We start from the raw sequence: 24,740 nt of genomic DNA, 5'->3' as shown, positions 1-24,740 counted from the left end.
CGTTGAGATATCAACATAAGTAAACAAAGAAGTTTCAGGTGACGAGGACTAACAGCTGTTTACCAACCAAAGTAGTAATTGGATTACGAAAATTCACAATAATTGTATGACAGATGTTTTGTCACTTATATGGCTATATCACCTCACCTGGAAAATTCCTGTGAGACCCTCTGAGAGATACGAACGGATTCAATGCCTTATCTAAATAAGAAATCCGTAGCTTTCCTGATGGTTACGTTAACATCACTTTCCAGTCATAAAAAGGTGAAACAGCTTCTGCCACAATAAATGGGAAACAAGATATTTAAAAAATTTTATTCCTTCGCCATTAAATCAATTAGAGCAGTTGGCTCCTGGATGATAAAAAATCATGGACCACAATTACAGTGCCCTGAGCGAGTCGAGTGTTACCTCATTACAATAGAAAAACTTAATTCCTGCAGAACTGGCAGTGAAGGCCCAACGGTACTGACCGGGCACCGTGTCATCCTCAGCCCATAGGAGTCACTGGATGCGGATATGGAGGAGCATGTAGTCACCACACCGCTCTCCTGGCCGTATGTCAATTTCCCAGACCGGAGCCGCTACTTCCAGTCAAGTAGCTGCTCAGTTTGCCTCATAAGGGCTGAGAGCACCCCGCTTACCAACAGCTCTCGGACTACCGGACGGTCACCCATCCAAGAGATAGCCCAGCCCGACAGCGCTTAACTTCGGTGCTCTGACGGGAACCGGTGTTACCACTGCGGCAAGGCCGTTGATACACCTCATTAAAATAAGCGCCGAATATATCACTTCGTAAGTGGACTCTGATGAACAAGGTTAGATGATAAATGTGTTTCGTCTATATTTAGACTTGAGACTGTGTAATTTAGTTGCTTTTTCTTATTACAGATTTTTCTGGTTGGTTGGTTGGTTGCTTGGGGAAGGAGACCAGACACCGTGGTCATCGGTCTCATCGGATTAGGGAAGGATGGGGAAGGAAGTCGGCCGTGCCCTTTCAGAGGAACCATCCCGGCATTTGCCTGGAGTGATTTAGGGAAATTACGGAAAACCTAAATCAGGATGGCCGGACGCGGGATTGAACCGTCGTCCTCCCGAATGCGAGTCCAGTGTCTAACCACTGCACCACCTCGCTCGGTAGATTTTTGTGGTGTCCGTCTCGTACTGTGGCGTGGTAGCAATCGATAATTATCTAGACCATCCAAGCTCATTTGTTTCCAACATATTCTCCTTCGGATTATATTTCCAAACGCGAATAGTAATACAATTTTGTTTCGTTTATGGGTTGTAGAGTGACCTGAAGTAATATAATCGAATTGCCGCATTAGCATATCGCGTTTATAGTAGAGTATTAACGTAAGAAGTATTAAAGTTCAATCATTGAATAATAGTATTCAACATCACTTTCTTTGAGTAACCTACGTAAAAGGTATGAATGGTCCATAGTAGTAAGAATATCGAGTTTTATGGTAACTTAGTGACCCGCATAAAACATATGGACCACGAAAATTGTCGACTGTTTACATGCATTGGAAAGACCACTCTTAGCATTGTAAAAATACGCATGCTTTCTTGACTTTTTCGAAACTTGGGTAATTACCACTTGATAGTCGATCTCCGAAGTACCGATAAATAGTAACCCATATTATGTCCGTCTTTAAGCAGCCAGAGGATCTAGACAGCATCTTCGGCGAGGTCCTCCCATCCTCTTCGAGACAACGAAGTGCCGGCCAGGGTGGCCGAGCGGTTCTAGGCGCTACAGTCTGGAACTGCGCGACCGCTACGGTCGCAGGTTCGAATCCTGCTTCGGGCGTGGATGTGTGTGATGTCCTTAGGTTAGTTAGGTTTAAGTAGTTCTAAGTTCAAGGGGACTGATGACCTCAGAAGTTAAGTCGCATAGTGCTCAGAGCCATTTGAACCATTTTTTACTACGTAGAAGGATGTCCAAACAAGTATTTTTAACACAACCCAGCTTTAAAAAATCAAACTACGTAGTGTGAGACAACCGCTGTATAACGGCACTGTTCATCTATGACTTCTTGTCTGTAATATTTTCATTGCGAAAACTTTCTTTTATTGAAAAATATATATTGACTATCCTCTTACAGTTTTCCAGGGAATCTACGTATCCTAACAGAATATGTACTACACAAATCATTAAATACATTAGCTGAGTTGTAAGAGGTGGAAAAGGGCGATTGTCGACGGACCTATCCTGGCACTTCTTACGAATAATTTAGGAAACTCACTGGCAATCCAAAACTCGGCTGTCAGACGAGGATCTGAATCAGACTTCTTCCGAAAACGAATCCATTACCTTAATCGCTGCACCATCTTGTTTAGTTGTCGGAGTCATAAAAGTGTTATTCGCTTATTACTTCATTCTACTATGGACTCTGTCATACAGACTGCGCGTACTCAGAGCATGAATGCGATTTTAGAATACGAAGAGAAAAGCCAAGGATGACAAAACGAAATCTCATACAAGGGTAACATTACTGATACGAATTAAACACAGATTCCTTCAAGAACGAGTACTGCAAAACGCCACTGAATATTTCATTAACTATAACTTCAAAATTTTAAAAAAAGTAGTGAAATAAGTTTTTTACAACTACTGTGTTACTAACAGAACTGGTATTGCATCCCTAAATATATTTCTGCAGAATCTATTGAGACTGCAAAGATCCACAGTGTTTGACAATAACATGGGAATAAAGAACTCGAGAAATGATTTCGGTCATCAAAAGAGGAGGTATTAGTTGGATGCAGTATGAAAATCCAACATAGTTTACTAATCAGTAATAATATGGAAGAATCAGCACTCGTTTATTTGATGTAAGTGCCCAATCGCGGCATGGCTTGCGTTTTCGGCGTGTGTGGTTTCCTAAATGATAGATGTCGATGTTTCGCTCGCGTCGTGTTTGTGTCGTCGCCATGCAACGCCCAACACGTCACACTCATTTGCGACCTTTCTCCTCTTCTCCTAGTGGCAACAGTACATGGTAATTAGCCTTAACTACTTGCTGCATTTCGTTTACTCTAAAGTTATGAAACTTGCATCATTTCGTTTAATTTACATGTAATATCTGAGAATCTCTATAAACTGCATTACAGAGAATACTTCATAATGCGACATGTATGACCATTTCTTCGGGTTATACACACAGACCGGGCTTGGAATGAACTAATGCTCATATGTCTCTATGCTAACTGTTAACAGTCTGGTTTTAGCTTCACAGTATCTACGCGAACGGTACGACTAAGAATATTTACTGATTGTGGAAAACGGTTCTTCAGACCTACCAAGTAGGTTTTCACCAAACGTTTCGAGCTTTTATTTCACTCTCTGTCAACTGACACAGTTTTCAGCGTTTCTCTTACTCTTTCCCGAGATGTGAAAAAGTCTTTGGTAATCCAGAAAGATCTCCTTTGTAAACTCTCAAAGTTATCTTGTGCTACTACCCGCTATAGATCCGACGACAATTATTGAGGTTTATTCTTGTTTCCAATAGCGGCAGTAGTATATCGCTGACAGCATAGCCAACCACCACGTAGCACAAGTCTGAAATATCAAAATCCATAAGATTCGTGTCGTAAATTGATGAGGAAATTATATATGATCCAAATCTTAACATCTTTTTATCACAAATTAATGTTCATTAATATTCCATATTGTAGTCTTCAAAGAGCTATGGAAGTCACCCGCAATTGTATTGTAAAGGAATATTATTCTTAAAATGGAATGTAAATGTTTTTAATTTTTGTGAAATGACGCTTGAACGTAAAGGCACTCAGTTTAACAGTTTAACGCGTCTTGACTCAGTGCTGAATAATCTTTATACTACCCTATGAACCATTGTTTAACCTATTCTCAATATTACTCCATCAAGTGTCTGCATTATACATGGCACAGTGAACTGGAGTAAAAAGTATTTTAATTGTTGCTTAAGTTTTAATAGAGAATTATTCGGCAGAACCGTTCAAAATTTATGTCTAATTCTCAGCCGTTCTTTTATGAAAGCTTTGTTCGAAAACCGTTTCCGATAATCGAATGCATCTTCCATCTAATATGTATCAAATTGTTTCTTGTACTTTTCATATACGGAAGAAACCTGTGATAACGTATAATTGTTATGTTTCACGATTACTAACCATTCAGAACTGTCATGTCGTTTTTTGATGCATGACGCGTTAGTCTCTGTTCGTGCCATCTTTCCTCCATGAAACAACAGCTACATATTATAACAGATGGCTCATTCTTGACAAGTAACACGGGTAGGACTTTTAGATTTTAAGTGAAGAGTAGATGGGTAGGTCATGTAACAAATGAGGAGGAGCTGAATAGAATTTTGGAGATGAGGAATTTGTGGCACAGCTTGACTAGAAAAAGTGATCAGCTGGTAGCACACATCCTGAGGCATCGACGTATCACCAATTTAGTACTGGAAGGAAGCGTGGAGGACAAAAATTGTAGAGGGAGTATAAGAGATGAATACAGCAAGCAGATTCAGAAGGATGTAGGTTGCAGTAGGTACTGGAAGATGAAGAAGCTTGCACAGGATAGAGAAGCATGGAGAGTTACATCTTTGGACTGAAGACCACAGAAACAACAAATCACTTATACAAGGGCATGGATCTGAAGTCCTCGTGACCACAGTTATTAAGTTATGCAAGAAAAACATTTTTGAAGGTTTGTTTTTCTTGAATAATTCGAAAACTACAGCCTTCAGCGAAAACGTATCCAATTACAAAATTTAACTACATTAAATTTCCTACTAAAAGGTCCTGTTTATTTTTCTGTGTAGAGTTAATAGTGTGCACAAAACGAGCGGGACGTTATGAAAATCTTGTACGGGGTATTTGAAGGCATTTCAAGTTGCATAAAACTCATAGATAGTGGCTGTTGAATCACCCTCCCCAAACCGCTGTACAGAGCATGGCGGAAAGTACTTCGCATGGAATGGAGGCTTTCTGTCCTTTTTCATTTGCATCTTGATCTAGGGGAGGTGATAATGTATATGCCTCTGTACGACCCCAAATGTCTACGAGTCCAATGTCTTACAACTTCAATATCTCATTTGGTGCATCCTGGTGGTGAGAGAAATGTTCATGTGTAGAGAAAGGAGAAACGGTTCAGAAGTGGGTGCTCATAGCCTGATTTCAGTTCGAAAACTGGCAGTAAAATACAATGTTAATGGCGGTCCATCCATCGGATGGGAACTTTAAGCTGGTTAGCTAGCATCTTTGGTATTTGTGTAGAGAGGTAGATTGTGTGGCGGCAACAGGTTTCGCCCAGTATCTTCCCCTGCTGCACGTAAATCCGTAACAAATATGATTGTTAAATACCCGATCACTGATCACAGGCGTTGACAACGTACAGACATACATTTAGCATTTACCGACATATCAGAGCGAGGCATTGGCAAATCACTACCACTAGGGCATCATTTTTCTTGATTATTTCCAGCACTAATTATAAATTGCGGCGATGAAGTATAAATGAAACTGACTTAGTTTGTTACACAGTATGGCAGAAGGTGATTGTAGGCCAATTGTATGGCTTCCTTCATCAACTATTTAGAGAATGATAGCAGCCAGTTATAGGACAAGAGATACCGAAACTTCTTTAGCATCAGAAATGAAGCAATGGTCCACAAGATTTCACAACCGGTAATTTATGAGAGTTGATGGAGGATCAGTTTTCCGTACATAAGAAAAGGTGCTTACATTGCGTAAGTATTTTTTGGATGGTATCCATTTACTTGTTGAATGATGTCAAGTGGAATAGTTACCCATCATGGGAGTAGAAGAAGTGCTACAGGATGTTTAATTCTCGTCTCATAGTTTATCTATCATCACTGACATATTTCTCACTGTGAGAAATTAAATTACTTCACTTAAACAGTAAAGCCGTATGTGGTTGTTGAGTAAGAGACTCAAAATAGTAGTTTCACCAACTTCATTGCAACAGATTTCTTGCTTTGCACTTTCCTTTGTCAAGTGAGAGCGTTACGTCTTACGTGTAATTCTTTAATACAGGTGATTCAGACGACTACGTTCGTTGTCTTAATCTGCTTGTGTCGTGGCTGACAGAGAGGGAGGTAGGAAAGGGCCAAGACGAAAGGCGGTAATGGCCTGATGTTTGTTAACACGTTTGGTTCAAAAATGGTTCAAATGGCTCTGAGCACTATGGGACTCAACTGCTGTGGTCATAAGTCCCCTAGAACTTAGAACTACTTAAACCTAACTAACCTAAGGACATCACACACATCCATGCCCGAGGCAGGATTCGAACCTGCGACCGTAGCGGTCATGCGGTTCCAGACTGTAGCGCCTTTAACCGCTCGGCCACTCCGGCCGGCTAACACGTTTGGTTAATGCATTTAACAACTCTAGATATTCTACGACTTGTGGTCTCTATTTCGGCTATAATCGTGTAATTCAATACTGCCATTCTGCCACGACAACTTATTTCGTTGAGTAAGTAATAACATGTTTCAGTTTCTGTCATATGCACAAAAGAGGAGGGAAAAACCAATAAATGAGACGGAACCTCAGCAATCACGATTAGGAAAAACACTGAAAAGATTAGCTTGAACATAAGGACTAATATCACTAAAGTAGGTTAAATAAAGCAGTTGTGTCACCTCGTCAATATGACTACAGAAGACAATAAATGTTTAATAAAAGAAATGACGAGAATGGAAGTAGAAAAACAAATAAGTGTGGAAATACGGGAATCTTTCGCAAAATCGCTTGCGTAGAGTACGATTACGTACAAATGTGACGGCTGTAGAGACGAGAGAGGACAAGTCTGACAGCAACAGAAATTTCGATATTGTGGAAAACTTGTGGAGAAACTGATCTGACTGAGTTGTAACACACTGAAGTGTACTGAGATACTGCTCATCTGCCTAATATCGTGTAGGGGCACACGGCGTGGCGTGTACTCGATTGGACTAGACTGATGTCTAACGCAGTGATGAGGGACTGACACTATGAATCCTGCAAAGGCTGTCCATAAATCCGCATGAGTACGAGGGGTGAGATCTCTTCTGAACAGCACGTTGCAAGCTTCCCAGATAGTGTCAATGGCCTGGGGAGTGTGGCGGTCAGCGGAAGTGTTTAACAACTCAGAAAGTGTTTCTGAGACTACTCTGTACAATTCTGAATTGATGGGTGTCGCATTGTCCTGCTGGAATTGCCAAGTCCATCGGCATGCACAATAGACATGAATGCATGCAGTTATCAGACAGGATCCTTACGTACGCGTCAGCCGTCAGAGTCGTATCTAGACGTATCAGTGGTCCGTATCACTCAATAGCTTACGTCCCCACACCATAACAGGACCTCCACCAGCTGAACAGTCCCCTGCTGACATGCATGGTTCATGAATTCTGAGGTTGTCTCCAAACCCGTACACGTCCATCCGCTCGACACAATTTGAAACGAGACTCGTCGACCAGGCAACATGTTCCCAATACTCAACAGTCCAATGTCGGTGCTGACGGGCCCAGGCGAGGCGTAAAAATTTGTGTCGTGCAGTTATCAGGTGCCCAAAAGTAAACCTTCTGCCTCCGAACGCCCATATCGATGTTGTTTCGTTGAATGGGTTTGCACCCGTACACTTTTTGATAGCCAGCATTGAAATCTGCAGCAATCTGTTTCCTGATATTCACGGTACAGTCGTGAAATGATCGTACGGGAAAATCCCCACTTCATGTCTACGTCGAGATTTTGTGTCCCATCGCTCGTGCGCCGACTATAACACCACGTTCAAACTCACTTAAATCTTGATAGCCTACCATTGCAGCAGTAGTAAACGATCTAACAACTGCGCCACACAGTTTTTGTCTTATAACTGCAACGCTGTATTCTATCTGTTTACACATCTCTGTATTTGAATACATATGCGTATACCAGTTTCTTTGGCGCTTCAGTTTATAAAGGAAAACTAATCGAGAAGTATTTTGATTAGTAAAGAAAGAAAGAAAGAATGGCAATAAGAGAAACATAATGAAGCCATTTTTTTGTCCATCCTTCTGACTCAAGGTCTGAGAGACTTCGGCTGTTCACTTATGTAATAAAATGGAACACCTGTAGCCATCCTTTCGATGTTATTTGTTACATAGCTGTCGATGACATATGGAATCACCAAAACTTGTAGCTATGTAATAAATAGCATCGAAAGGAGAAGCTGCAGGTATTTCAATTTTTATTAGATACAGAATGAAGGTTGAAATGCTCTAAGCACTATGAGACTTAACTTCTGAGGTCATCAGTCCCCTAGAACGTAGAACTACTTAAACCTAACTAACCTAAGGACATTACACACATCCAAGCCCGAGGCAGGTTTCGAAGCTGCGACAGAGCGTCGCGCGGTTCCAGACTGTAGCGCCTAGAACCGCTCGGCACACCGGCCGGCAGAATGAAGGAAAATGTAATTTGTGTGTCATATGAAACTTCCTGGCAGATTAAAACTTTGTGCCGGACCGAGACTCGAACTCGGGACCTTTGCCTTACGTGGGCAAATGCTCAACCAACTGAGCCACCCAAGCACGGCTCACGCCCCGTCCTCACAGCTTTACTTCTGCCAGTACCTCGTCTCCTACCTTCCAAACTTCTCATTCTGTATGTCATATGATTGTCGTCGTAAATAGATTTGGAGACAATGTATTACAGAAGAGTGCAAGATGAAGCACGAGAATAATGTACTTTAAGTACTTCAAAACTTGATCCAATACATTAAGGAGAGATCAAAAGTGTTTCGAGTGATAGTGTAGAATTGTTGCGCCGACGAGATATGCCGTTTGGAAACTGCTGGAATGAGGATGCAACTTGGTAAACCGTTCAAACAGTTTCCTCCTTTTCGCTGGCACAGAAGCTGAGTTAAGGGTGCTTAGTGATACAAGGAAGTTTCTTCTTCTGGCAGACAGCCGTCAATACCTAACGACTACAGTGAATTAACGGATGAATCAGTAGAACAATGGCGCGCAATTACAGTGAGCGCACTTTGAGGGAGAGTTAGTGGGAGTGGGTGTAAATGTTCCGGCGCGGTATTTAGCGGTGCGCCGGCCGAGTCGATAGTGGGTGCTGGCGGCTGGCGGCTGCTGTCCAGATTTGCTTCGGCCTTCCGTCTGGCGCTTCTAACGAGCCAACTGGCGACTGGCGACAGGCGACGGCGCGCTCTTTGCGGCTGTCGCGCTCCCCAGTCCACTCGCAGCATGTCGGCCTCAAACACACCACGTGGTTCTGCTGACCTCATTGCTGTTCCGGGTTGAAAACCACACGTGTTCCTGATACACGATCTAGTCACATTAATTTGGCCTCTGCGTATGTTCGAGCTCAGCATGCAATTACCACTCATAGACGGCAGGTGGCAACACTAAAACTAACACTGGAGGGTGTATAAAGCCTCTCGGGAGGACGCGGAAAACAGTGCACTCCTTATGTAATGCGGAAGCGGTGCGATTTATCTACATCTACATCTAAATGATTACTCTGCAATTCACATTTAAATGCTTAGCAGAGGGTTCATCGAACCACAATCATACTATCTCTCTACCATTCCACTCCCGAACAGCGCGCGGGAAAACGAACACCTAAACCTGTCTGTTCGAGCTCTGATTTCTCTTATTTTATTTTGATGATCATTCCTACCTATGTAGGTTGGGCTCAACAAAATATTTTCGCATTCGGAAGAGAAAGTTGGTGACTGAAATTTCGTAAATAGATCTCGCCGCGACGAAAAACGTCTTTGCTTTAATGACTTCCATCCCAACTCGCGTATCATACCTAAGGACATCACACAACACCCAGTCATTGTACTTAGTCTCCAAAAATATAATTTTTCAGACTAGTTTAATTTCAACAAGAGTAACACACTGTATTTCTAGGCGAAAGCCAAACGTGAAGGCTGTGCGTAATAGTTCAAGGAATAGCTAATTCACAGTTGCCCACATCTGCTACTACACTAATAATGATGTTCTAAAGGTGATTCCTGTAAGCAGTTTCAGACTATCAAAAGTATCAGTTACAATGTTGTTCTTTTTAGTTTATGCATAGTTCGTAGAGTAGAGCATTTGAAGAGTAAACCAACGTGTCTTAGTTGTTGATAACGGTAATAAAGATTACAGGTATCGATAATTGGTGCCAACATACAGCCTAGCATCTAAGTCAACATCAAAGTCTCCATCCGATGAATGGTTCACGATTAACGGTCCACATGTCATGAAAGACTTCAGAAAGGTTAGGACTCGAGTCCAGTATACAGGCGCAAAGAAGAGCGACTGGGAACTATAATCCAACAAATATTTCACCAGTGCTGGCCAAATATTGACGATGAAAATTTCTTCTGCTTCTAAGCGTCGATTGTGTTACCGCGGATTCGAGTTTCGCACACTGACGTGCGTTAGCATGCTAGTTTAAGGAGATCAGTGTACAGTAAAATTAGTTATAATTATTATAGTGTTGTTTCATGTGTTTGCTTGTGTAGCTTCTTACCGTATGGTCGGCTGGGAGGTAAACGACACCCAGAAAACATCCGAGCGTCTACCGATGGTACGCTGGCCGAACTGACTGTCGTTTTAGGAAGTTTCTCAAGCAAGCCTAAGCAAATGCTCCGTTTCTTTCCCAACTCCAACAAAGAAACAAACTTCACGAATAAATTACAATAGAAAACAAAGAGAACGAAGTGTTTACTGATTTACAGGTGCCTCCAAATGCAGTGAAGAGCCAAAGAAACTGGTATAGGCATGCATATTCAAATACATTGATAAGTAAACAGGCAGAATACGGCGCTGCGGTCGGCAACGCCTATATAAGACAACAAGTGTCTGGCACAGTTGTTAGATCAGTTACTGCTGCTACAAAGACAGATTATCAAGATTTAATTAAGTTTGAACGTGGTGTTATAGTCGGCGCACGAAATATAGGACACAACATCTCGGAGTTTGCGATGAAGTGGGGATTTTCCCGTACGACAATGTCACGAGCGTACCACCAATATCAGGAATCTGGTGAAACATCAAGTCTCCGACATCGCTGCGACCGGAAAGAGATCCAGCAAGAACGGAACCAACGACGACTGAAGAGAATCGTTCAGCGTGACAGAAGTGCAATACTTCCGCAAATTGCTGCAGATTTCAATGCCGAGTGTTGGCGTGCGAACCATTCAACGAAATATCAACGATATGGGCTTTCGGAGTCGAAGGCCCACTCGTGTACCCTTGATAACTGTACGGCACAAAGCTATACGTCTAACCTGGGACAGTCAACACCGAAATTGGACTGTTGATGACTGTAAACATGTTGGCTTTTCGGTAGAGTCACGTTTCAAATTGCTTCTAGCGGATGGACGTGTCGGGGGTATGGAGACAACAAGAGATCTCCACCCCCTCGTACTGTTATGGATTTATTGTCAGTTCTGCAGGATTCATGGTGTCAGTTCTGTCCATAACTACTTCAGACATTACTGGAGTCCATGCTACGTCGTGTTGCGGCACTTCTGCCTGCTCACGGGGCTCTACATGATATTAGGCATGTGTATCAGTTTCTTTGACTCTTTAGTGCATAATTTATACGACTTGCAGCCAGATGACATGTTTAACTTTCTTTCTTATGGAGCATTAAGGTGACATAGCGGCGCGAAAATTTACATAAATGATAGCTAAGACAGCTCATGTTAACATACCTCGTACCGTCACACGAAAGAGAACTTTAATATAAGGTCACGAATTTTCTTGTAAAATACTTGCGAGTACACGAAATAATGCCATTCACTCTTACATATCTACATCTGAAACTTATAACAAGAGCCCCTTCGCTGCGAACTCGTAATATTTTCATGAAGCGCACGCGGTGAAATTGAGATTCCTCAGCACCTGAATGATACACCGTCACCTGAATGATACGCCGTTTTTCAATATTCGCCTGCTCATAGGCAGAGAGCTGTGAGCCAGTTATACAGAAACATCCTCTCTAGCGACCAGTACCGACAGAACTACAATGTATATTCTAACAAAAGCACGAAAGAACTTCTGCAGACGCGTATGACGCATTTCGATGATCGTCGCGTATTTCTTGTATAACATAATAAAATGTACTGTTCTATTAATTTGTGCATTTTATTCGCTGTACAGAAGCTAATTAAATAAAGGATTGTAATATAATTTTATGGAGTAATATAATACGCAGCTAATGTTCCGGGGCAGTACGAGAGATATGTACTGCTTTATTTTGTGAGCACGCTAACTGACGTAATATTTGAGCACTGTAATGACACCTTCACATATAAAGCGAACATCGTAACATTTAACTCTGTCTCTCAGTTACCAGTTTGTAAGTGCAGATCGTCTTTATAAATTGGAATTACGAGCAGTATGTCTATAATTCATTTCTCACTATTTACAGTAAATACTGAGCCGCCACTCTGTAGAAGCTGGGAGTTTTAGCGCAAATTAACCATACGACATTAATTGTGACAGACCGATTGATTGTAACAGTTCTGTAGTTTACGTGAGATGTCACAGGTGGACAGATGCACGTCAAGCATACGTCGCCACATTCTAATTTTGAGCTACCTCTAATCTTTGTACGCTGTCCATTGTCACAGTAGGCAGTGCCAGGTTGCCAGTTCGTTGATCACGCATTGTTCACACTAAGTTAATCGCTACGAAAAAATGGAACGGCACTTGGCAAATTTTTTTAACTAACGCTCGGGACGCCAACTCTTTTCTTTTCTAATTGAGGCCCACAACAGCCCGTACATCTGGTAAATGAGTCAAACCATTTACAATTATTGTGACGACTTGGCTCACACGAGTAACTGACAATTTCAGAGGAAAGTATGCAGTATTGTGACACAAAATATGAATACATTATCTGCATTGTTCTCAGGTTTGCTGTAGCGCCTAACATGTTCACTCTCTACGCGAGCCAAACTTGGTGTGTACAGTTTGTCTTTCATCTGCTTAGCAGGAGTGTCTGGGTTCTATCTTATCCAGACAATCGGAAGCCAGGAAAAGCTATGTTTCCTTATCAGGTGACTTGATGCCTCTTTTTCTGTGGCCTAGAATTCACCGACAGCAGAGAAGTGAATGTATGATTACTTCATAAGGCAGTATAATGTTATCACTACATGACTGTGAGTACAGATCACTGCCCACAATATTGTGTCGCGAGGAGGCAACTCATACAACAGCTTCACTGTTCTAGTTAACGTAGGGGACTAATTAGTAATGAACGTTACCTTTTAAAATTCACTAGTTTTAGTTAGCTGTAAATAAAGTGCTGAATACTGTCATTGAGTTAACTGATTCTTGTGTCGCTTCCTGATAGAACAACATAATAATTAATACATACAATTATTTACATAAAAATGATTTTTAATGTAACACGTTTTTAAAGTAGACTAAACAGTATACAATTTCCCCTAGACCTACACAGATTTCTAACCCCATACAGATAAACCTGAAAATTTGTACAATATGTAATTGATGCATCCATATTATTATCCATTGCATAGCTATTAAAAATTAGTTGTCTCAAATTTTGAGGACTACCTGTATAGGATTAATAGTATCGGGATAGGAGAAATTATTTTATACTTTTTACTCTTATTAAAAAATTTGGTACATTAAATATTCATTTTTATTTACATAATTATTTTCTGCTTTTTAGTCGTGTGTGTATGTGAAATTTTTCAGTCCATTTAAAGCATTCTCACGTGTTTACAACAGAGGCATATGCTAAATGTTAGGTTTATTTCAATTTCTGTTCACCAGACTCAACCAATGATTTGCTTCCCCCTACATATATCTCGATAAAAGACTTTGGACTTCAAAATTAGAGAGATTCAAGCTCACACGCATGGTTACTATAGGGGGGGGGGGGGGGGTAAATTACTTAATATCTGACGCCTGTCATTTGCCACTACAGTGTTGCCACATCGGCTGGCGGCTACCAAGCTGTTATAGGCGACACACAAACATCGCGGGTCACTTCATAAATGCTATTAATGCGTAACGCGGAGCAAAGTTGGAAGTGACCGCTGTGAGATATGTCGGAAATGCACCATGCTGTGTCGACAAGTGATTTTAATTGACCAATGATTGAAGTGCGGCAGACGACGCATTTTGTAGCCCTGAATTTAGACTCATGTTCTAAACTAACCACAACCTCGTGATGTGCAATGTATCCGAGAACGGCGATCAATAATCTGCAGACGATCTAAAGTCATGATGCTCGGTGATTGAAGCTAACCTCTACGTGCAAATTCAAGACAGAAAAAAATCAGCTTCAGCGCTAAAAGCAAACTGAAATTTCTGGCTGTTATTTGTTGCCTGAACCTCTCCTCACACTGCCTTCACGAGCTGCCGCGCTACCAACCGATGAGCAGTACTCGTTGGCACTTGGTTGCAGATCACAGGCGATACAGACAGGTTCCAGACGGAAAACGAATGCCAGGAACAAAAATAACAGCAAATACAAAAGTCAGTACGATGATGTAAAACCGCTGCAAAGGATTAAAAATAAAAAACTACATTAGAACTATTTAACTGAATACAAATAAAAATGAAACACTTTTGGTTAGATTTAGAATTAAAAATAACGAGTTCCATTTGACAAGATTCGAACCTACAACTTTCTGCACTAACCATTGCGCTATCCTACAACATAGTTATAAGTGGCTATATTTACATCTGTAATGCCCAAACGTAACGATGAATTGCAATCTTCAAAAATTCGGTTTCACTTTATGTCGTGCAAAGCTTATCTAATGTAAGCCCATCTCTGTGATTATGATAACTGTATATGTGCCGCTGAATCGCGGTTTATGCCGAAGTATCCAGTAGCACTCGGTTAGTACTGTGTATGAGACGTGTATTTCATTAGCATCGATGTATGTGCGTGTTGTTTCTAGTGTGCGTACCATGTCTGTTGAAATTGTAAATAAAAGTGCCAGACCCATGACTCGGGATCCAAACACATCAAGAAAGAACGCCGGACAAGTAACTGCAAGTGAATTGACCAACTTTGTGGCAGTTTGGCAATGGGGAACAGTTGTAGCGTGACGTTGAGCGCTCTGATTGCAGTAAATCAGCTGCAGCGCGTAATGTGTCAACTATCAAGTAATTTTAATCAGACTGTAGCAGCAGTCTCTCGTAAGCCATTCGAGACTGGAACGGAAAAATGGTGGAATAGCAGTGGTACTGAAAGTACCCTCCACAACACGCCAAAAAAGAAAGCGAGTTACTGTTAAATTATAATCAATTTCTGTGCAATGTTTAAGGTTTCAAATCTCTAGCGCATCAGGGAGTTAGTTTAAAATCAAATGCAAAATTTGTACCCAACATGCAGGCAGGAAAAAAGGGAGTTAATAAAAAATGTAGTAATGAAAAGTGAAATAAAAAAAATGGTTCAAATGGCTCTGAGCACTATGGGACTTAATATCTGAGGTGGTGGTGGTTGTTGGTATGTTTAAGGGGGACTAAACAGCGAAGGTCATCAGTCCCCCAAATATCTGAGGTCATCAGTCCCCTAGAACTTAGAACTACTTAAACCTAACTAACCTAAGGACATCACACACATCCATGCCCGAGGCAGGATTCGAACCTGCGACCGTAGCGGTCGCGTCATTCCAGGCTGTAGCGCCTAGAACCGCTCGGCCACCGCGGCCGGCTAAAAGTGAAATATTGTGTGTTTTGTGCAAGATGGATTTATTTAGTTGATGAGTTTTCGGTTTACAAGACATTATCGGTCTTTATCTGACTTCTGTTATCAAAGAAGTTACAGTTTTTCTAAACAACATTGGAAAATATGTTACTCATCCAGAGTGAGGCATGGACACAGAGTACAAGTCATCCTTAACAGAGTATTGGTAAAGCAATTAAAAAGTTTAACGTTGAACAATCAATAAATATAAAGAGAGCAAACTAGGAAAACATTAACACTAAACTGAATAAAGAATGTCTAAATAATTTGAATTAAATTAACAATTTCAACAAAATTAAATTAGTACTTCAAGAGTACTAATGAATTGTTTGAAGAGCTATTACATACGGAAAGTGATAAGGAAATAGAGTGAAAGATACAAATAATAACTGTAACAACACAATATTCTGAGTACATCTCTCTCTCTACTCGTTTAGTCGGTTCCGACTCTTCGTGACCCCATGAACCAAATCACGCCACTTTTTCCTGTCTTGCACTTTCTCCCGTAAACCTTCCAGGTTGGAAAACACTGCTCCTTTGATGCCATCGATCCATCTCATCCTCTGACGTCCTCTTCTTCTAGTTCCTTAAATCTTCCCCAGCATTAATGTTTTTTTTCCAGCGAGGCATGCCTTCACATTGTGTGTCCAAAGTAGGTCAGCTTTTGTTTTAACATTAGACCTTACAGGGAGAAATCTGGTTTTATTTGATCCAATATTGATCTGTTGGTTCTCTTTGCAGTCCATGGAACTCTAAGAAGTTTCCTCCAACTCCACAATTCGAAGGAGTCAATTCTTCGCCGTTCAGCCCTTCTAATGGTCCAGGTATCACATCCATACATCACAACTGGAAAGACCATAGCCCTCACAATGCAGATCTTTGTTGCTAGTGTTATATCTCTGGACCTTATAACCTTGTCAATGTTTGACATCGCCTGTCTACCGAGCAACACGCGTCTCCGGATTTCATGGCTGCAGTCGCCATCAGCAGAGATCTGGGAACCGAGATAACTGAATGTGGTCACTACCTCCATGGTTCCTCCTGCTATATCCCACGAATTGGTAGGTGTAGTTGCCATAATTTTCGTTTTCTTCACATTCAGCCTAAGACCGGCCTTTTCACATTCGTCTTTCACCTTCAGCAAGAGTGTTCTCAATTCTTCTTCACTTTCTGCCAACAGGATCGTATCATCCGCGTACGGCCGGCCGCAGTGGCCGAGCGGTTCTAGGCGCTTCAGTCCGGAACCGCGCTGCTGCTGCGGTCGCGGGTTCGAATCCTGCCTCGGGCATGGCTGTGTGTGATGTCCTTAGGTTAGTTATGTTTAATTAGTTCTAAGCCTAGGGGACTGATGACCTCAGATGTTAAGTCCCATAGTGCTTAGAGCCATTTGAACCATCTGCGTACCTGAGGTTGTTTACATTTATTGCAGCTATTTTAATTCCTGTTTCTCCTTCATCTAGCCTCGCATTCCTCATAACATGTTCTGCATACAGATTGAATAAGTACGGTGACAGTATGTAGCCTTGCCGGACCCCTTTCTGAATCTTTATCCATTTCGCTGTTGCATACATAGTTCTCATCGTGGCTTCTTGGTCAAGGTATAAACTCCGTATCAAATGAATGAGGTGATCTGGTACACCCATGTTTTTCAGTACGTTCCATAATTTGTTGTGATCGATTCTGAGTACATAGTGAGTAACAATAAAATAAATAAATACAAGAATAAGGTTCGAGAAGGTACCACTAAACTGCGAGCTATGTGGCATGTTTTATTGTCCTGCTGGTAGATTCCATCGTGCCGAGGAAAACCAAACTGCATATAGAAATGGTCACGGTCTACAAGGATAGATACGCACGTGTGTTGTTACACTGGGCCTTCCAGAATGACGAGGTAATGCAGGGAATACCATATAAATATTCTCGAGACCATAACATTTCATTCTCTGTCGTGAACCCTTATGACGATCAAACGACCATCTGTACGATGGGGCATAAAACGTGATTCGTCTGAAAAGGCACCTGTCGCCACTCAGTGAATGTCTACTTGCAGTGCTGGCGTGCAAATCCCAGCCATCGTCTCCGATGAACAGCAGTCAGTAGAGTGCACGAACAGGGAGCCTGCTGCAGAACCCCATAAGCAGCATCAGTCGTTGAGGAGACACTGTTTTTGGCCCCTTGGTTCATCTGGGCAATCTGTTCGCAGGTACTACACATCTCAGCAGCCATTGTTCAAAACCGTCATCTAAGACCCACAGGTCACCAAACCTGCCTCGGCGACAGTTTTGGATAGCACCATATTGCCATACACGGTATATTGCAACAACAACGGCACGCGAACAGATTACAAAATTACATTGTTCAGAATGGTTTCCACCCTTGGCCCGAAAGTCAATAATAATTGCCGCCGGTTTGCAGTAGGGTTTTGGAACATATACTGTATTCAAACATTATGAATCACCTCGAAGGGGACGATCTATTGATACGTAATCAGCATGGTTTCAGAAAACATCGTTCTTGTGCGACGCAGCTAGCTCTTTATTCGCACGAAGTAATGGCCGCTATCGACAGGGGATCTCAAGTTGATTCCGTATTTCTAGATTTCCGGAAAGCTTTTGACACCGTTCCTCACAAGCGACTTCTAATCAAGCTGCGGGCCTATGGAGTAGCGTCTCAGTTGTGCGACTGGATTCGTGATTTCCTGTCAGGAAGGACGCGGTTCGTAGTAATAGACGGCAAATCATCGAGTAAAACTGAAGTGATATCAGGTGTTCCCCAGGGAAGCGTCCTGGGACCTCTGCTGTTCCTGATCTATATAAATGACCTGGGTGACAATCTGAGCAGTTCTCTTAGGTTGTTCGCAGATGATGCTGTAATTTACCGTCAAGTAAAGTCATCCGAAGACCAGTATCAGTTGCAAAGCGATTTAGAAAAGATTGTTGTATGGTGTGGCAGGTGGCAGTTGACGCTAAATAACGAAAAGTGTGAGGTGATCCACATGAGTTCCAAAAGAAATCCGTTGGAATTCGATTACTCGATAAATAGTACAATTCTCAATGCTGTCAATTAAACTAAGTACCTGGGTGTTAAAATTACGAACAACTTCAGTTGGAAAGACCACATAGATAATATTGTGAGGAAAGCGAGCCAAAGGTTGCGTTCCATTGGCAGGACACTTAGAAGATGCAACAAGTCCACTAAAGAGACAGCTTACACTACACTCGTTCGTCCTCTGTTAGAATATTGCTATAGTTCTAAGTTCTAGGGGACCATAGATGTTAAGTCCCATAGTGCTCAGAGCCATATGAACCATTTTTTGAACTAAGTACAAAGGCCAGTGCTTTTGCAGCTTCGGATGAGTTCTTAACATAACGTTATCCACACGATTAACAGAATTACGGAAGTAGTGATGTGGATGAGTCTACTTGACGGTCTGATATATTGTTTCAGAAAGGTACTCGAAGCCCTTCTTGTAGCTAGTATGGGTCCAACATTTTGATGACGCCGAAAATTGGCTCTTGCCAATCATTCAGCGCATCTACACGTTCACACGCACTGACGCAAACACACACACACACACACACACACACACACACACACACACACACACACATACTCATACGCACAAATTCGTGGATGGTAAGGTGGTAGAACGATTATCGACAACTCCATGCTGTATAAGCCTTTTGTCGTTCCCCAGAACTATTTGTTGAGTATATCTGTAACGATCTCATGCTGATGAAACGATCCTCTCCCCTTGATGAACTACGCAACACCTTTTCTCCATCTGTCCCGTTAACACTACGAGGGCCGGCTGAAAAGTAAACTCTCCGAATTTTTATGTGAAAACTCTTAAGACTTTTTCAACAAAAACATACGTTATTAACATTCTAAGTATTCAACCTGCATGTATACATATTTTCAACCCTCTGCCACCAGAGGGTTTCGAATTGTGGTATGTCACATGCCGGTGTATTACGTAACTACTTTGGTGAGCTAGAAACAGCGTGCTGTAATCGAGTTTGGAATTCGAAGGGTTCGTCCATACATTGGTCACCCTCTCGTTCAGCGTGACAATGTCAGACCACACACGAGCCCTGCGACATCTGCAACAGTTCGACGCCTTGGGTTATCTGTCATCGATCAGCCCTATCCGATTTTCACCTGTTTCCAAACCTTAAGTATCATCTTCGAGGACTTCACTTTGATAGTTATGAAGTGGAGCAAGCCCAGGTGGGATTATTGCTCCGACAACAAAGTCAAACATTCTACAGTGATACTATCAACAAACTGGTGTCTCTTTGGGAGAAATGTACTCGTCGCCACGGTGATTATGTTGAGAAATAAATATGTAGACATGAAGAATAAAGATGCAGAATGTTAATAACGTTCGTTTTATTTCAAAAGCTTTAAGAGTTTTCACATAAACAATTCGGAGGGATTATATTTCAGCATGTCCTCGTACATCTTATGGGTCGAAGACACGCCTCTTTTACTAAAGAATTTATCGAATGAGAGTTTCGTAGGCGACGTCTTTCGTTCGTGACTTACACTTCCTTAGAATTCGGCCAATAAATTTGTTTCTGGTATCTGCGTCCATACGCCAGAAATTTATGTGCTCGTTCCACCTTAAATCTCTCCGGACAGATACTCCAGGACACTTGACAAATGTAATTGATTCCAGTTATTGATTGTCTTGCGTGCACTCAACTGATATCGGTTCAATTCATCCATATACGCATGTTACACTATATTTATTTGCATTGAGAGTCGGCTTCTTGTCTTTATTCCGGCCGCTAACAACTGGAAAATTTCTGTGCATTCAGTAATAATATCCCGGTGATGCCATCTCCCGGTACACAACTGCTTCGTCTGCGAATAGCCTTACATAGTTGCAGTCATTATCTGCGAGATCATTTACTTATATTGTGTGATCTGCAGAAGTCTTTTCGCGCTATCTGCGTGCCCTACGAAAGCTACTTTCGCTTCTGACAATACCACCCCATTAAAGATGATGTACTGACACTTGTTTTCTAGGAAGTCTGAAATATAGTTGCGTATCCGTTCCAGTATGTCGTTTGTACGTATGTACTTCACAAATCGACTTTGCGGAAATATAGTGAAAGATTTATGGAAATCATGAAATATCATATTAGCCTGAGTTCCCTTACGTACTGTCTGCTGGATATGATTGATAAACAGAACAAGTTGGGTTTCATAAGTTCGGTTTTTGTGGATCCATGTTCGTTAGCAAAAAAAGTTGTTAATTTTCCAAAAATTCTTTATAATCGAGAATAAAATTTGTTCCACGACTGCAGAAGACATTGAATTCAGTCATCTAGCCCTGTCTGTCCTCCGGCCACTTTTAGAGAATGGAACGCCCTGTACCTTTTCCATTTCACGCGGCACGCTTCGTTGTTCCAAACACCTACGACAAACTGTTGCTAGAACAGAGGACCTGTCCTTTGCATATTTGATATAGACTCTAAAATGCAATTCCATCAGCCTAAAGTGAAAACAGGCATAGTGAAAATGGAGCAGCCACACTCTAACGTAGTCTTCAACAAAGCAGGTGAATGCGCTTCGCAGCACTTTCTCGTACATTTGCGTCGTGCTTGGATTTTGAGATAGTAGTACACTCGCCGAGGCCGAGATTGGGGCACAGCTATGGTCTCTCACGCTTCGCTGCAGATTAAGTCCGTAAATTCAAGCGAGATGGCGTAATGGTTAACGGAGTAGACTTGTACTGGGAACAGGCAGGGTTAAATCTCCGTGGAGTGTCCTGATTTCAGTTTCACTAAATTGTATGAGGTGAATGCATATAAAATATACGATTTCTTCTCTCCTCTACTCTAATTGAGCTAACACTTCATCTTTAATGGTCTCAAGGCAGAAGAAACGATGAACTATAAATTTTATTGCTGCTTTATTTATCAGGTCCGTGGGACCACGCGAGCCAAAGCCACTTGACCGTGGAACGAGTCAGTACATAATTCACAGAAACATGCTTAGAAAGTTTATAAAGAATATAATTAATGCATTAATATAGTGGCCATTCGGAAGGTAAGGTCCTATAGATCGCAAAATAGAGGCGACAGTGAAAATCCGCTGAAGCGGTGCACAGATGTTTTGAGCAGTGTCTCTCGTATGCCTGTTGATAGCGTCAAGTCGCTCTTTTCACTTCTGAGCACACAGTGAGCACTTAAAGATGCCTAGAAAAGTAGTGTCTCCTGCCAAGTATGGATGCCCAGTGCGAGGTTTCGCCTGATTTTATGCAACCCCAATAACATACCTTTCATACATTTCCTCCTTCATTACAATTCTCGGCCGCACACTGAAATGGCAATGAGGATCCCCTGCAGCGTTTTCGGTGGGAAAAGTTTAGTCTACCACCACCATACAGCCCGGAATTGGCTCCCTCTGATGTTCACCTCCGCTCGCACGAACCGCTGGCTACGCAGAACATTTTGTCAGAGGCAACGAATAGCAGACCAGCGAAGAGAAGTGGCGGAAAGCACAGGCGGCTGCCTTCTATGACGAGGGTATTGGAAAGTTGGTACAACGCTGCGATAAGTGTCTAAATCCGAGCGGCAACTATGTAGGGAATTAGCTGGAAGGTGTAGCAAACTGTAGCATATGAAAACATTTTTGATTTTTTCTGTGGTTTCCATTTCGCGACGGATCCGACCTTACTTTTCGAATAGCCCTTGTAAACCACGAAGGAAATTTTGGGAGAGTATACGAATAAATATAACTTTGCAGAGAAAAGTTCCCAACTACTGCGAGAAATTCGTGTAAAGAGTAGGAGTGAGCCACAAGGAATTCTCTGAAAGTTTCTTTTTTTTTCTTTTTTTTTATTCGCAGTTCTGCTGGAAGCCTAGTGACAACGAAACCTTGATAGAGCACATCTTCCTGCACGAAGCTTAAGGAGGTGGTTTCCAAGACCGTATCGCATTTTCTGTAAAGTGTTCACTCAATGAATGTTGCAGTTTCCTCTGAAATGAGTCAATACTGTCAACAACAATTGTCATGAGGAAAATATGTACAGGGATGGCAGAGCTAGAATTCCGAGACATCTGAACAACGACCCGCACGTGGTTTGTGAACTGACACCGCAGATAATTCTGACCGCCCTTCCCTGATCTTAGAATACTCTTTGTGATTGTACAGAGTTGCTCCAAAATATAACCCCATACGAGTTATCAGAGTGAAAGTAAGCAAAGTAGACACGCCACAGACTACCTTGTATGTAGGGCAACAGCTATATCTAGTCCTTTATATCACAAAGTACATGTGTTCAGCACCTCAAGAAAAGATCTCTACAATATTTTAAAACTTATTCTGAAATGTTGTTATGATGTACATTCATTGTCCTTTGTGGTACTGTTTTTCTTTTGCTATATGTTCTTTGCACCTAATAGTGTCCAGACGCCATATATATATATATATATATATATATATATATATATATATATATATTTTTTTTTTTTTTTTTTTTTTTTTTTTTGCAAAAATGATGGTTTACAGATGATGGTTCAAATGGCCCTGAGCACTATAGGACTTAACATCTGAGGTCATCAGTCCCCTAGAACTTAGAACTACTTAAACCTAACTAACCTAAGGACATCACACACATCCATGCCCGAGGTAGGATTCGAACCTGCGACAGTAGCAGTCGCGCGGCTTCGGACTCAAGTGCCTACATATGATGTGTTATGACTGTGAAAGGAACCTGTGACCGCTGGAGGTATCCTATTTCACTTCTATTTTTACTGTTAGATATACGTTTAGTTTTTAGTAATAAACAAAATCCCAAATTCATGTTCCTAAATAAGGTTTTTGTTCTCCACTAGACGGCGCCACAAGTTCTCCTAAAATCGTGATACAACACACACGTATGTCACTCTAAAACTGTAAATCCACTTAATGATGGAGGTTTAAATCTTAAAAACGCGTCTTCGAGATAAATAAACAGTGACTGGTAACAGTAAATTTGTTGTTTCATTCTAAAATTTTGTTTATATGCTAGTGTTGCATTTGCAGTTTGAATAACACACAGTAAAATTATGATTAAATTTTCTTCAAACGCTTCAAGAAGGGTCATTACGGTTTTGAAACTGTCAGCTTGCGTGCATCGTGTCATTCTGGTGCTGTGAGAACGGGTTTTTTTCAATGGTCGCCTGCTAATGTGTGCACTGCGCACGATGGAGTAGGGCATGAAGAGAGGCCAAAGCTACTATCTATCCAGTAATTTTAGGCGCTCGTTGTTTAGTACATGTACTATTGAGTGTTGCTAACATTAAGTTGCTGTAAATGTGTCAAAATAAAATATTACTCTAATTCGCTTTCAAATTTTCTCATAACTGAAAACCAAAGAAGACATACAATTTTTAACTCTCCATCAGTGCTTTATGTACCATAAATATTTTATTATCAGTTCAAAGTACCCGAAGGTACTGTAAAAGTTGCTCCAAACGTATCGAATGTAAGTAGCAGGACATGTCACACATTAAAGTCACCACTCCACTCGATAACGAAATTTAGATCTAACAGTCACTCGAATCCAAGCACAAACATTGTTCCGTCCTTCACATAAATTACGCACTACGACGTGAGATTGTGTGGCTCGCTGTTGTTAGCTGCGATCGTGATGGCCATTTGACGCTGGACGAGCTGTGACAAATGATCCTCTGATTGCGGTGCTTTAGAAGGGTCCGAATGTCTGCTTCATTATGAATAGGTTTGTGACACATATACCGACCTATAAAACAACCATATCTTCATTATTTATCACGTCCTTTATCTGTAAAAACAGTAAGTATTCCCTCTGACGACAGATCGATATAAACGGTCGCTGGAACAGAACTGTGTTTGAAACCAGATGACAGACTTCTTCTCGTTTCACTTCACAATGGAACATGAAAATTTTTATCGTCTTCTTGTATGTTACTTGCTGAAAGTGCTGTAATTATTACACCAGGTAGAAAGAGAGTTCCTAAAAATTCCGGAGCAGAAAGCAATTTTCT

At 41.5% G+C, this 24,740-nt stretch overlaps 1 pseudogene; it reads right to left on the bottom strand.

Moving 5' to 3' along the window:
• Positions 1–641: 641 nt before the first annotated feature.
• LOC126471740 (5S ribosomal RNA) lies at positions 642–759 on the bottom strand (annotated as a pseudogene).
• Positions 760–24,740: the final 23,981 nt, after the last annotated feature.

The sequence above is a fragment of the Schistocerca serialis genome, chromosome 3 (assembly GCF_023864345.2).
Source record: "Schistocerca serialis cubense isolate TAMUIC-IGC-003099 chromosome 3, iqSchSeri2.2, whole genome shotgun sequence".
Lineage (NCBI taxonomy): Eukaryota > Metazoa > Arthropoda > Insecta > Orthoptera > Acrididae > Schistocerca > Schistocerca serialis.
This window is presented reverse-complemented; position numbering and strand designations above follow the sequence as displayed.